The sequence below is a fragment of the Arachis ipaensis genome, chromosome B9 (genome assembly GCF_059453495.1).
Source record: "Arachis ipaensis isolate K30076 ecotype BB chromosome B9, ASM5945349v1, whole genome shotgun sequence".
NCBI classification, from domain to species: Eukaryota; Viridiplantae; Streptophyta; class Magnoliopsida; order Fabales; family Fabaceae; genus Arachis; species Arachis ipaensis.
In genome coordinates, this window is record NC_142444.1 from 105,400,577 (window position 1) to 105,406,371 (window position 5,795).

At 30.5% G+C, this 5,795-nt stretch overlaps 1 long non-coding RNA gene across 1 annotated transcript; it reads right to left on the minus strand.

The window, feature by feature from the left end:
• Window positions 1–2,741: 2,741 nt before the first annotated feature.
• LOC107616945 (uncharacterized) lies at window positions 2,742–3,379 on the minus strand. Its single transcript, XR_015899394.1, has 3 exons — window positions 3,228–3,379; window positions 3,040–3,109; window positions 2,742–2,906 (listed from the first exon to the last, which is right to left on the minus strand). It is a non-coding gene; the product is annotated as an uncharacterized LOC107616945 (long non-coding RNA).
• Between the last annotated feature and the right edge of the window lie 2,416 nt (window positions 3,380–5,795).

A 5,795-nucleotide genomic window follows, 5' to 3' on the forward strand; every position in this document is an offset into this window, starting at 1 on the left:
TTTCGAAAATCAAATTTCAAATCTTATCTCTTCCAAATCTTTTTCAAATCTTTTTCAAATTCTTATCTTATCTTTTCTAATTTCAAATTTTAAATAAAATCTTTTTCAAATCTTTTCAATTTCTTATCTTATCTTTTCTAATTTTAAGTTTTAAATTCAAATATTTTCTAATCTTCTATCTTATCTTGTTTTCAAATCTTTCTTAATTAGTTAATTGTTTTCTCTCCTCTTTTCCAAAACTTCTTAACTAATTCTTCTATCTTCTAATTTTCAAAAATATCCTCTCTATTTCTCTCTCTTCTTTTTCGAAATTCATAATTTAATTTTCAATTCTTCTTAATTAATTAAGATTCTATTTTTGAATTTAATTAATAAAAAAAATAGTTTCTCTTTTTAGTTCTAACTTTCGAATTCTTCACTACAAAGAATTCTGGTTAAAATGGCAGTTTTTTTGGGTAATTACGGTGCTTTGAACCGCTATTATTACCAGAAACGGCGGTTTTAGAAAACGACGTAATTCTGGACACTATTCTGGTTATTACGGCGGTTTTAAAAAACTGCCACAATTCTCTGAGTTAAAATGGCAGTTTTTGGATAGGTTAAAACGGCGGTTCAAACTACCATTTTTTCCAAATAAAATGAAATTTTTTGGTTGGTTAAAACGGCAGTTCAAACCGCCGTTATTTTCAGAGTTAAAATGGCGGTTTTGGTTGGTTAAAATGGCGGTTCAAACTGCCATTATTTCCAGGATGAAAATGTCATTTTTGGTTGGTTAAAATGGCGTTTACGAACCGCCGTTTTTACCCTGACATAGCAGCATTTTGATTGGTTAAAACGGCATTTTTAGTTGGTTAAATTGGCATATGAAATCGCCATTTTTACCGAGTTAAAATGGCATTTCATGTTGTTTAAAATGGCAGTTACAAACCGCCATTTTTACCGGATAAAAGTGACATTTTTTAATCATTTACAAAGACAAATTTTGACCTTTTTTTTATCGCATTAAACAAATAATTTTTTTATTAAACTTTTTCAATAACAAAAAATCACTACTCAAACAAAATATTATATAACTCATAAACAATGTATTTAATATATTATTTTCTAGTATTAAAAATTAATAAATAATAACCCCTATACAAATAAAGTATCTAACATAACATAATCTTTTAATTATAAATGTCTTAATATGTATCTCTTAATACATAAAATTTTCATCATAATTTTTGGTGCACTTTGTCATGATAATCTCTGTCCTCACTCCAATCCTTCTTTTGTCTTGATTATTTGCCTGAAAAAAAATCATGTTTATTTTAATTAATTTTCTTTCACAGCTTGGTTTCTTTTTATTATTATTATTATTATTATTATTATTATTATTATTATTATTATTATTATTATTATTATAATGCCTAATTAATTATTACTAACTATCTAAGAGATTCTGGAATGAAACACAAACTAATCAACAAGTAAACAAAAAGTGCTAACCCTTCAAAATTTCCAAGCAAAGCCAATAGAATTAGACCATATTTTCTTCACAACTTAATAAGTGATCAGCAATTATTCTTGTTCTTCAAATATACTAAGTCTAAAAGAGATGGATGCATACAGAATTTTTATACCTCATACTCAAAATTTTTCTGCATGGATTAGATTTTAAGGAACAAGCCACTACTGCTATTAACAGATTCTTTAATTTCTGCCACATAAACACACTCTTAGTAGAGGAGATATCTATTATTGACTTAAATAAATAAACTAATAAATTCTTCTTATGATATATACATACCAATAACTAAAAAGGAATATTCTGTTTGAGAAAATTTTTATTATACTTTATACTTTTATAATTACTATTTTCTTGATCAATATATACTCATATTTCTCTAGTTTACCTTATGTAATAGAAAGTTTGAAGATAGAAGAAAGTGATTAAGATAAATTAGAGGTGAGATGGCAATGTAAGAGCCACCTAACCAAATGAGGATTGTTCTAAGTCACAAACTTGTGAAACAGAATATTGCGTGGTTCACCTTCTCTTTATTATAATAAATATATAATAAATACTTCAAAAACTTTGATTTTACTTTTTTTTTTGTAAATTTTTTTAATTTATAACTTTAACATAGATATATTAACTGACACCCATATATATATATATATATATATATATATATATATATATATATATATATATATATATATATATATATATATATATATATATATATATACTCTCATAGCTCATTTCCTCAATCACCTTATTTTATAATTTTTCCTTCTGCATATAATATTGATGAAGAGATGAGATATTCAATTAGATGTAATCCATATTAATTAAGGATGTTGATTAGTAAATATAATATAGTAGTGTCTACTTACCAGGCAATATTCTGGAACAAGAAATAGAGAATCTATAGGCATCCGTATTCATATACTTCATGATCGCAACATCTTCCTAATAATATTGAATGATTGATAATATATATATATATATGGATCGTATATACAATGAGCTGAAAAGATTGCTGAAAGGGTCAATGTGCAGATTTTCTGTTAAAAAAAAAAACCTCAATCATCAACCAACTAAAAAAAAAAATTGGTAAACAAGTTTATTGACCGTTCTGAGCAGCTCCCTTATATATTCAATGGCATCACCCACCACAGAGGCTCTATCCATCTGTTAATAGCAGACTCAACCTAAATAATAATGATGTATACAGGATATGGCATGAAGGGTGAACTAAATCCTAAATAATAATGCAATATAAGAATCAGAACTAAATCCTAAATAACAATCAAATTGAATTTTAATGGAAGTGGATAACTTACTAGCCATCTTGGTGGGAAAATTACAAAATCAAGCAATGTCACCCCAGGTTTATCCGTTGGTGCAGTCAGTACTACATATACAAAATAATTGTCAGAACACAGAAAAAAGAAAGAAAAGAGGGGGGAGCCAGCAGAAGAGAAAGAGACAAGTGGTTTAAGGGAAATTCTAAAACTTGGGGGAAATAATAATAAAAGAGATTTTACCAGTTTTTATCGAGGGATCACTGTGATCGAACAGAACAGTATTGTAAGGGCAGAATTTGTTTAGATCATACTACAAAGCAAAAACAAGATTTGTCAAATTATTATTACCCCAAAAAATTGGAAATAACATGTTGAAGATTGAAATGATAACATTCTCTTGAAACAATGTTGCTACAAGAATAACCCACCTTATATGGAACATAATTACCATGCCAAGCAACAACATCGAAGGGAGAGAAATCCAGGACTGCAACAAATAGTTCACCACCAAAATTCTGCACTATAGTGTATCCAGGATTGAATTTATCTTCAAGAAAATTCCTTGGAGATGCAAGACCATTAGCACCTAAAAAAAAACAGCAGATCAATTGATCTTTATACATTACAGTTAGTTTATTCACGTGGTAATTTAGATGTTCAGTTGTTAACGTTAAAATTTTATCAAACAAAACTTGCATCAAACATCATGAATCATAATTTAGTATCAAACAAGTGATATTCTTAAACCTTGGCAGCAGTGATGATAGGTTGGGGATCAACACCAGTGCTTTGGAGTGCCTTCTTGTACACCAGGAACTAAATGAAGATCTAACATGCAAAAGCATTTGCACTTCAGTGAATATTATTTTGACTTTTTAAAAGCAACTGGCAAAAAAAACACACACAAAATTAGCCAATATCGGAAAAGAAACCAAGCAAAATTAAGCATTTCTGTTTCCCAGATAAACAGCGGACTAATAATATTTGAATACATCAAAATTAAATAAAATGCTCAAGCTAATATAGGGCAGCTCTTGCAGCCAAAATTTTACTCAAATATAAATATGAAAACTTTAACTAACGGAAAAAAATCTCAACAAAAGAGTATCTAATTTTTTAATTCAATTTGTCAAGAATCATAACACCATGTATTTATAATTTATAAAAAATTAATATTTTAAAATTTGAGAGAGAGAGAGAGAGAGAGAGAGAGAGAGAGAACATTTTCTCCTTACTCTTTTTCATCAGTTCCCTCCAAATCCAACACAAGTGTGCAAGGCTTAATGCCTGCACACCGAGCAATCCAAATTCCTTCGGTTGTTTTAAACCTAAAAACAAGCAATGCAAATACCATCACATATCACATATCACATCTATACTTACAACTGTCAAATAACTTTGTCTATAGGGAAATGGATTACAAGAATTACTTGCCTTCCAGCATCAGCGTTCATCTCTTGGAAATTGGTATAAAACAAATGATTCAAGAGTGTGCTCTTCCCTGCCGAAAGTGAAGAGAACAGTAAGTTACCATCACAATAAGAGGGGGGAGGGGATCCAAAATGAGTATTGCTGAATATACATAACAAGAAACCATCATGGAGAATACTATTAATACCATAAAATTTGACGAGCCGACTTCAGATAAAACAGACTTTGCGAGATCTTTTGGAGAAATGATCTGATAATTTACAGAATCCTTCATTCCATTTTTTGAAACCCTGCAATGATACAAGAATATATAAATTATTTGTCGAATTAATGTACCATACAATGCAAACATTAGTTGAAACCTAGAATAAAATCAAGAACAAGTTACAACCATTTTCCTACATGTAGCGGCTAAATCAACATGTATATGATATGTATATTTTAAAGTTTGCATTTAACCTTGTTGAACATTTTCTGCTTACCTGCTAAGCTGTTCTACAACTTCAAATTTCAGTAAGTTTACATTCATCAACCTAGTTTAGTTTATTATTCATTAAGTTATACGTGAGTTACCATCAAGAATCCTAACACTTTAATGTTATAAATGGATGAAAACCTTAAGGTCTTATATAGATCTAAAAGAAATACCAGACCTAAGAGGAAACTAACAGCTAAAACAAAATTCAAACACCAACAGCAACAGAAATGAGACCTTATACTAAAAAAATCAACAAATCAATCACTGTCGACAGAAATACATTCAAAAACTAAGAAGAAAATAATATCAGAAGCAAAAAATAAAATCCTTAACAGAAATGGAACATAAATGAGACCTTTGGAAGAGTGAGGGACAGCGGCAAAGGCACCAAGCAGAGAAATGGAGGAACGTCAACGGCGGCAGAGCAGCGGAACATAAATTGCTGTTGATCTTGCTGTGCAAACGGCGGAATCGACTTCTCCACTCGTGATGAATCCTCGCAAATGGCCTTAAAAGAGAGACTTATCACAGAGGAAGGAAATTAAAGGAAAGGAAAGGAAGGAAAGAAGAAAGGAAAGGAAGGTGTTGACGATTTTGGTGGAGAAGACATAGAGGTCGACAAGGAGAGGATGCTGGAGGAGATGTCACCGGAGGATATCACCGCTGATGAGCGGATAATTTATACGCTTTTTGGCATTGTTTTTACATAGTTTTTAGTATGTTTTAGTTACTTTTTATTATATTTTTATTAGTTTTTATGAAAAAATCACATTTCTAGACTTTACTATGAGTTTGTGTGTTTTTCTGTAATTTTAGGTATTTTCTGGCTGAAATTGAGGGACCTAAGCAAAGTCTGATTCAGAGGCTGAGAAAGGACTGCAGATGCTATTGGATTCTGACCCTCCTGCACGCGAAGTAGATTTTATGGAGCTACAGAAGCCCAATTAGCGCGCTCTCAATTGCGTTGGAAAGTAGACATCTTGGGATTTCCAGCAATGTATAATAGTTCATACTTTGCCCGAGATTTGATGGCCCAAACTGGCATCTAAACGCCAGCCAGAGACCCTTTTCTGGCGTAAAACGCCAG